At 48.6% G+C, this 9,715-nt stretch overlaps 1 long non-coding RNA gene across 1 annotated transcript; it reads right to left on the minus strand.

The window, feature by feature from the left end:
- Positions 1–7,339: 7,339 nt before the first annotated feature.
- Positions 7,340–8,929, minus strand: LOC308593117. Its single transcript, XR_014010743.1, has 2 exons — positions 7,722–8,929; positions 7,340–7,673 (listed from the first exon to the last, which is right to left on the minus strand). It is a non-coding gene; the product is annotated as an uncharacterized lncRNA (long non-coding RNA).
- Between the last annotated feature and the right edge of the window lie 786 nt (positions 8,930–9,715).

The following is a 9,715-nucleotide window of genomic DNA, read 5'->3' on the forward strand; positions in this document are numbered from 1 at the left end:
TGAGGGAACCACCAGAAGGCCCTTGGTGCTGGACATCAGTGTCTGGGCAGAATGATGGGCGTGGAGATGCTCCTTCAGGTATACTGCATCGAGGCCATTTAGGGCTTAAAAGGTCAGCACCAACACTTTGAATTGTGCTCAGAAATGTACTGGGAGCCAATGTAAGTCTTTCAGGACATGTGTTATATGGTCTTGGTGGCCACTCCCAGTCACCAGACTAGCTGCTGCGTTCTGGATTAGTTGTAGTTTCTGGGTCACCTTCAAAGGTATCCCCACGTAGAGGACATTGCAGTAGTCCAAGCGGAAGATAACAAGAGCATGCACCACTCTAGTGAGGCAGTCTCTGGGCAGGTAGGGTCTCAGCCTGCGTACCAGATGGAGCTGGTAGACAGCTGCCCTGGATACAGAATTGACCTGTGCGTCCATGGACAGCTGTGAGTCCAAAATGACTCCCAGGCTGTGCACCTGGCCCTTCAGGGGCACAGTTACCCCATTCTGGACCAGGGAGTCCTTCACACCAGCCCACCCCCTGTCCCCCAAGAACAGAACTTCATTATTGTCAGGATTCAACCTCAATCCACTAGCTGCCATCCATCCTCCAACCGCCTCCAAGCACTCACACAGGACCTTCACCACCTTCACTGGTTCTGAGTTGAAAGAGAGGTAGAGTTGGGTATCATCCGCATATTGATGGACACCAAGCCCAAACCCCCTGATGATCTCTCCCAGCAGCTTCCTGTAGATGTTAAAAAGCATGGAGGGGAGGACGGAACCCCGAGGCACCCCACAAGTAAGTCTGAACACTCATCCCCCACCACAACTTTCTGGACACAGCCCAGGAGGAAGGAGCAGAACCACTGTATAACAGTGCCCTCAGCTCCCAGCTCCTCTAGACGGTCCAGAAGGATGTTATGATCGATTGTCGCGACCAAGGCAGTTTCAGTCCCATGAGGAGACCTGAATCCCAATTGGAAGGGATCCAAATGGTCTGCATCCTCCAGGCGTGCCTGGAGTTGTTCAGCAACCACCCGCTCAATCACCTTGCCCAAGAATGGAAGATTTGAGGCTGGGCGATAGTTGGCCATACTGGCCGGGTCTGAAGATGTTTTTTTAAGAAGCGGTTTAATGACCGCCTCTTTCAGCTGGTCTGGGAATGCCCCCTCACAGAGGGAAGCATTCACCACCCCGCAGAGCCCATTGCCCAGCCCTTCCCGGCTTGCTTTTATTAGCCAGGATGGGCAAGGATCAAGGAGACAGGTGGTTGGTTTCACGCATCCAAGCAGCCTGTCCACATTCTCGGGGGTAACGGATTGAAATTGATTCCATGCAACTTGACCAGACAGGGCTCTAGCACTCTCTCGCCCCGACCCTGCTCCCACAGTGGTGTCTACCTCCTTCCGTATATGAGCAACTTTATCTGCATAAAAATTTGAAAAATCGTTGCAGGAGGTCTTGGGGTCTTTACAAGGCCCTGGTGGTAAAGGTGGTTCCATTAAATTGCAAACCACCTGAATAGAATAGATTCTTTATTGTCATTACACAAGTGCAACATTGTACAAAGTGCAACGAAATTGGATGCCATCCCTTAAAACATCAAAAGCAAAACAACAACAACAACCAAACAAACCACATTCCAGCCACACCCACACCACACCCATCAAACTCCCAGGTCACACTATCGAGTTACTGCATTCAAAAAGGCCACAGCTCTTGGATAGAAACTGTTTTTCAGTCTATTTGTCTTTGACTTGATGTTTCTATATCTCCTGCCAGAAGGCAGTAGTGCAAACAGACCGTGTCCCGGGTGAGATGAATCCTGCAGGATGTTATTTGCTTTCCTAAGACAACGGGAACCATACAGTTCTTCCAAAGATGGGAGAGGATGACCAATAATCCTTTGGGCTGTGGTTATGACCTTCTGGAGCACCTTCCTCTCCCTAGCTGTACAACTGGAGAACCAAGCACAAATACAGTATGTAAGAATGCTCTCTATGGAGCCTCGGTAGAAGCACACCAGCAGTCTCTCACTCAGATTGTTCTTCTTTAAAAGTCTGAGGAAATAAATTCTCTGCTGGGCCTTCTTCACCAGAGCAGTGGTATGTGCGCTCCAAGTCATGCCCTGATCGATAGCTACTCCCAAAAACCTGAATTCCGCCACCCTCTCCACCCGTTCCCCGTTGATATACAAGGGCTGAAAGAGTCTCCTGCTACTATTTTCTGTAGATGCTATAGAGGCGGTGAAGAAAGTCTTCTTCGCCATTGCTATCGCCACTTGGTAGGCTCGACATTGAGCTCTAACCTGTGTCCGGTCCAATTCAGAATGAGTTTTCTGCCACTGGCACTCGAGCCGTCTCAGCGATTGTTTCCTCACCCGCAGCTCCAAAGAAAACCACGGGGCTGTCAGGGCTCCATGCAGTCGGAGAGGGCGCTTCGGAGCCAGACAGTCGATAGCCCTGGTCAACTCCACATTCCAGCGGGCCACCAGGGAATCAGCTGAAAGGCCATCAACATGGGATAAAGCATGCCCTACCACTCTCTGGAAACCATTTGGATTCATTAAGTGGCGGGGGCAGACCATCCGCATTGGTCCCACCTCCCTGCAGAGGAGAAGGGTCACGGAGAAGTCCAGTTGCACCAGGAAGTGATCTGACCATGGCACTTCTTTGGTTTCACTTTTACCTAGTGTCATATCACCCATGTCACTATTGGTGAACACTAGGTCTAAGGCATGTCCGTGACTATGAGTTGGGCCAAACTTATTCAGGGACAGCCCCATGGAGGCCATGCTTTCCACGAAGTCCCAAGCAGCCCCTTGTAAGGTCATGTTGGCATGGATGTTAAAATCCCCTAGGACAACCAAACTAGGTATCTCCAGGAGAACATCCGCCACGACCTGAAGCAGCTCGGGCAGGGAATCCTTGGTGCAGCAGGGAGGTCAGTACACCAAAAGGAATCCTGTACTGCCCCTATTGCCCAGCTCCCAGAACATGCACTCAGAGAACTGGGTCTTTCATATGCGCAGAAGCGCCAAATTGCACCAGTGCCTGTGCAGACGTGGCGCTTCAGGATGCGAATGCTGTGGGTTGCGGACGTGCCTCAGTCACGGGTTATGTCTGCAACCCGAGGTTCCACTGTACCAATTTTGTTTTAGGGCTTAATTTGCAGTAAATTTTATTCCTTTATTCATAATTGTTCTCACTGTTCTACTGTGAACTGCTCTTAAAATTTTTGCATCCATTTTGTCATATAAGGTTTTGCTTGTTCGGGCTTGGTGTCATATTTGAGTAATAGTTTATAAATTTTACCCAGAAGGTAGAACTCTGTTATGATGGACTCAGATTCTATCTTTTCACTGATTTTCACTGTATGTTTGCCATACAGTCTTTCTTGAATCTGGATATTAGTTGACAGTATGTAAGCAGTTTCATATTTTTTCTCCTCTTTAATACTTTGGCATGTATTTGATCTGTTCTTGAAGATGAACCATATCTTGGTACAATATATACCGTATTTTTCACTCTATAGGACGCACCGAACCATAGGAGGGGGAGAACAAGGGGAAAAAAAATCTCCCCCTCTCCGCTCAGCGCCCCTTCAGCGAAGCGGGATGAGAAACGGAGCCCCTTCCATTTCTCCTCCAGCTTCACTGAAGGGGCGCTGCGCAGAGAGGAAACATTGTGCAGTGCCTCTCCAGAGAAGCAAAGCCTGGAGAGCAAGAGGGATCGGTGTGCACCGACCCCTCTCGTTCTCCAGGCTTCAGGCGGCTTACCACAAGCCTTCGGAGATCAGCAGGAACTTGCGCTGTGCTCCAAAGGCTTCAGGCGGCTATCCCTGAAGCCTGGACAGCGAGAGGGGTTGGTGCGCACCGACCCCTCTCGCTCTCCAGGCTTCAGCGAAAGCAACGCGTAGCCTCTGGAGCGTGGAGGGAGCGCTCCCTCTGCGCTTCGGAGGCTTCGTGTTGCTATCGCTGAAGCCAAGGAGCCTGCATTCACTCCATAGGACGCACACACATTTCCCCTTAATTTTTGGAGGGTAAAAAGTTGTCCTATAGAGCGAAAAATACGGTAGTCATATATTCTCCTATCGGCTCTAATAATAATATTGCAGTGGTGACATTAACAGTGCAGGTAAGGGGATTTTTGTGATTTTTGTAGTGCAACTCATGATTTGTGAGTTGTGCCCGTGGCTATGATGTGTGATTTGATGGTGAGGTTGGGGAGCCCCAATGCGAAAAGAGTGAGGATCCTTGAGGATCCGTGCTTCAAAACTACCTTTTTGGGCCTGTGGCGCGCCAGGAAGCCGTGGATCCATAATTTTTATGGTGCAGGCTGTGCTCCTGGATATGACGTGTGATTTGACAGTGAGTTTGGGTTGGCCCAATTCAAAAAGCGTGAGGATCTATGAGGATCCGTGCTTCAAAACCACATTTTTGGGCCATGGAGTGGCCAGGAAGCAGTGGATCCAAGTTTTTTGTGGTGCAGGCTGTGCCCCTGGGAATGATGTGTGATTTGACGGTGAGTTTGGGGTGGCCCAATGCAAAAAGCGTGAGGATCCATGAGGATCCGTGCTTCGGAACCACGTTTTTGGGCCATGGAGTGGCCAGGAAGCCATGGATCCGAGTTTTTTGTGGTGCAGGCTGTGCCTCTGGACATGATGTGTGATTTGACAGTGAGTTTGGGTTGGCCCAATGCAAAAAGCGTGAGGATCCATGAGGATCCGTGCTTCGGAACCACGTTTTTGGGCCATGGAGTGGCCAGGAAGCCGTGGATCCGAGTTTTCTGTGGTGCAGGCGCTGCCCCTGGACATGATGTGTGATTTGACGGTGAGTTCGGGTTGGCCCAATGCAAAAAGCATTAGGACCCATGAGGATCCGTGCTTCAAAACCACGTTTTTGGGCCATGGAGTGGTCAGGAAGCCGTGGATCCGTGATTTTTGTGGTGCAGGCTGTGCCTCTGGACATGATGTGTGATTTGACAGTGATTTTGGGTTGGCCCAATGCAAAAAGCGTGAGGATCCATGAGGATCCGTGCTTTAAAAACCACGTTTTTGGGCCATGGAGTGGCCAGGAAGCCGTGGATCCGAGTTTTTTGTGGTGCAGGCTGTGCCTCTGGACATGATGTGTGATTTGACGGTGAGTTCGGGTTGGCCCAATGCAAAAAGCGTGAGGATCCATGAGGATCCGTGCTTCAAAACCACGTTTTTGGGCCACGGTATGGTCAGGAAGCCGTGGATCCGAGTTTTTTGTGGTGCAGGCGCTGCCCCTGGACATGATGTGTGATTTGACGGTGAGTTTGGGTTGGCCAAATGCAAAAAGCATGAGGACCCATGAGGATCCGTGCTTCAAAACCACGTTTTTGGGCCACGGTATGGTCAGGAAGCCGTGGATCTGTGATTTTTGTGGTGCAGGCTGTGCCCCTGGACATGATGTGTGATTTGATGGTGAGTTTGGGGTGGCCCGATGCAAAAAGCGTGAGGATCCATGAGGATCCGTGCTTCAAAACCACGTTTTTGGGCCACGGTATGGTCAGGAAGCCGTGGATCCGTGATTTTTGTGGTGCAGGCTGTGCCTCTGGACATGATGTGTGATTTGACGGTGAGTTTGGGGTGGCCCGATGCAAAAAGCGTGAGGATCCATGAGGATCCGTGCTTCAAAACCACGTTTTTGGGCCACGGTATGGTCAGGAAGCCGTGGATCCGTGATTTTTGTGGTGCAGGCTGTGCCCCTGGACATGATGTGTGATTTGATGGTGAGTTTGGGGTGGCCCGATGCAAAAAGCGTGAGGATCCATGAAGATCCGTTCTTGAAAACCACGTTTTTGGGCCACGGTTTCGCCAGGAAGCCGTGGATCCGTGATTTTTGTGGTGGATGCGGTGCCCATGGCCATGATGTTTGATCTGATGGTGACTTTGGGTTGATCTAGTGCAAAAATCATAAGGATTCATGAGGATCCGTGCTTCGGAACCACGTTTTTGGGCCAGGGCGTGGTCAGGCAGGCGTGGATCTGAGTTTTTTGTGGTGCAGGCTGTGCCTCTGGACATGATGTGTGATTTGACAGTGAGTTTGGGTTGGCCCAATGCAAAAAGCGTGAGGATCCATGAGGATCTGTTCTTGAAAACCACTTTTTTGGGCCATGGTATGGCCAGGAAGCCATGGATCCGTGATTTCTGTGGTGGATGTTGTGCCCCTGGACATGATGTGTAATTTGAAAGTGAGGTGGGGCTGATCTAGTGCAAAAATCATGAGGATTCATGAGGATCCGTGTTTTTTAACCATGTTTTTGCGCCATTGCGGCACCACGAAACAGTGGATGCGTGATTTTTTTGGTTCCTCCTACAGACTAAGATGTGGTCTACAGTAGCATGGTGTTTTTATTTTGTTTCAATATAAAAATCATATGAATTCATGGGGATCCGTGCCTCGGATCCATGTTTTTATGGTACTGCAGCGCGGCAAAGTGTTGGATCCACGTTTTTTATAGTCCAGTTTGTAGGCGTGCCTTCTAGGTGTGATTTGACACTGCATTTGTTGGAATTATTTTTAAAAAAGTGGAGGATCCATGAGGATCCGTGTAGATCCGCCTTTTATGCAGACCCGCTGGAAAGCTATTGCCGGTCACTGTAGAACAGGGGCCCATTGCCGCATTGGGGAGTTTGAAAGTGCACCATCACAAAATGGAATAATAATAATATTTTATTATTTGTACCCTGCCCATCTGGCTGGGTTTCCCCAGCCACTCTGGGCGGCTTCCAGCATAATATTAAAATACAATAGTCTATTAAACCTTCCCTGAACAGGGCTGCCTTCAGATGTCTTCTATATGTCAGATATAGACATATTTGTTTCTGTGCATCCACAGGGTGGGTGCCACCACCGAGAAGGCCCTCTGTATGGTTCCCTGTAACTTGGCTTCTCGCAGTGAGGGATCCGCCAGAAGGCCCTCGGCGCTGGATCTCAGTGTCCAGGCAGAACGACGGGGATGGAGACGCTCCTTCAGGTATACTGGGCCAAGGCCGTTTAGGGCTTTCAAGGTCAGCACCAACACTTTGAATTGTGCCCGGAAGGCAGCAAAAGTCAGCTGTGTGGGGTGTTCAAAATGCTAAGCCAGTCCTTTGAAGTTTCGAGGCAAATCACTTTCACAAAATTTCCCAATTCACAGGTCAACTCTGTCTCTGGCATCCTTTCTCATCTTTTATCTCTCTATCCCTCCCCCCCATCCACTTCCCCTTAGTCATCAGGTCTATTTATGACATCACAGGCATTATGACATCATATTCAACAGCAACAACTGGGGAAGCATCAGCAGTTGCAGGAGCTAATGAACACTACTTTAAATGCGGATGTATTTTGAAAGACGTTTATTTAGTGTTGCATTTGTTTGCTAAAAAGTCACAGTTTTGCTTTTTTTTTTTTAAAAAAGGGTCATTTATTTAGGAATATAAACTGCTTTGCTTCCGTCCTGCTGTTCTCTTCATTACTTTCACGATCGGTCTTGGGGAAAACCTCACCGGATTCCTGAAAGGCAAACAACATGGTGAGTGGGATGGCCTGCGTCCAACAGCCTCAGCCAGACCCTCCAGTGGCTGCTCCCATTCACACACACACACACACACACACACCATTCTCCTCGACCACATCCGAACGCTCCCACTGACACACACAGACACACACCATTCTCCTCGACCACATCCAAACGCTCCCACTCAGACACACACACACACACCATTCTCCTCGACCACGTCCAAACGCTCCCACACACACACACACACACACACCATTCTCCTCGACCACGTCCGAATGCTCCCACTCACACACGCAGACACACACCATTCTCCTCGACCACGTCCGAATGCTCCCACTCACACACACAGACACACACCATTCTCCTCGACCACGTCCAAAGGCTCCCACTCACACACACAGAAACACACCATTCTCCTCGACCACGTCTGAATGCTCCCACTCACACACAGACACACACCATTCTCCTCGACCATGTCCAAACGCTCCCACTCACACACAGACACACACCATTCTCCTCGACCACATGCAAACTCCGCCTGCCAGTTTCTGCCAGGTATGTTTCCAGACAGCAGACAGCTTCTGACTTTGGGAATCGGCTGCCTTCAAGCTGCAATCCCACCCAGCAAGCGAACTTGCCTTCTGCCTGTTCCTCAGCGTCCCATTGCGGGATGAGTGCCTCCTTCCTCCTGCCATTTTGCATCCATGAGGAGGGAGACCCGAGTGCCACAGCTGCTGCCCTCTGAGGTCTGTGCTGGGAAGGGGGAGAGGCCCACCTTTATAGCCAGGCAACTGACAGGTGCTTTTGTGACACAACAGCAAACTGCAAAAGCTGGGGGTGCATCATCATAACCTCAGACTTCACAATTGTGAGTACAGCTCAGCACAGATGGTCCATTTGCTCCCTTGTTGTTATAATGATGGATAGCCCACAGCTGGGTCAACCGAGATCAACCAGAGTTCTGATGCAATGCTTTTGCCTCACACACTTTTGATTAGGCTATTCCGAATTCCAGATGTTTTAGGAGGCGCTATTTTAAAAATACAGAGTAAATATTCATTATAGTGTCGCTTTGGAAATGGAGTCTCACGGGACTTGTACCAGAAGATAAAATGTCAAAACATCCATTTAACAGACGTACACCTGTCAGTCACACTCCTCATCCTCTCTGGCAGGCTTTGAAAACATATTACATGTTGATAGTCAAGGAGGCTATGCAAATTCTGCCAAAGAGGAAATCATATAATCCTGCTTTGAATAGTATTGTGGCTTGTCTTTTGGAATACACGGAAAAGTTGCTTCTGCTAAAAGCAATATATTTGTCAAGCAACAGATGCGAAAAGAAAATACCCCCTCTTCTAGAATAACTTAGGCAATTGACAACTTGCTTTTCTCCATGTTTAAATTCCTGTTTGTAGGAGGAAATCAACGCTGCTGGGACCTCATCCTGCAAAGGAGGTGTCAGCTGTCCAGCCAGAACAGCAGTTGTAAAGAAGACTGCGTTGAACATTAATTTGCAGAAGACAAGGGGCCACTTAGTCTTTGTCACTCTGGCAACACAAATGGAAAATCCAAGAGGCCTTTTCAATTAGGCTGTGCTGACAAGGTTCCTATTTTTTTTTAATGAGTTTTATTGAAGATTTCCTTGTGTAACCAAACAGACAAACAAGAAAGTACCCAGAAATTGGAAAAAAAAAAATTGTGCCAACAAAAAAGGAATGGCAGGATAAATTATTAGATTATACTGAATTGGCCAGATTAACAGAGACAATTAGGAGACAACCTTCAAAAAGAATGAGGAAAATGCAGAGAGTACTTTACCTAACAGTGCCCCAAAATATACACCTGGACTTGTTTCGATTAATTTCTGCAGGAGACTTTGCGGTTTTTAAAGTCATAATTAGGAAAAATTGTAGTAATCACGTATAAAAGAGGTAGGCTTGTCTAAACAAAAATGTGCCAGATTGTATTTGTTTTCCATTTCTCCTTTTGTTTGTAACATGGAGAATTTGCAGCGTATAAGAAAAGAGGGGAAAGCAACGAATCAGCCAGCTGGAACTACTGTAGCACAGGAAACATCTGTTGATTGATTCTGGGAAAGAGTCACTTGGAGATAAAGCTTCTCAGTACTTGATAGCTGCAGCACAGCTGGAAGGCAGGGATCCCTGCCAGATGTGGCGATAACATCATCCTGT

This window comes from Podarcis bocagei (assembly GCF_964188305.1).
Source record: "Podarcis bocagei genome assembly, chromosome: 8".
Classification (NCBI taxonomy): Eukaryota; Metazoa; Chordata; class Lepidosauria; order Squamata; family Lacertidae; genus Podarcis; species Podarcis bocagei.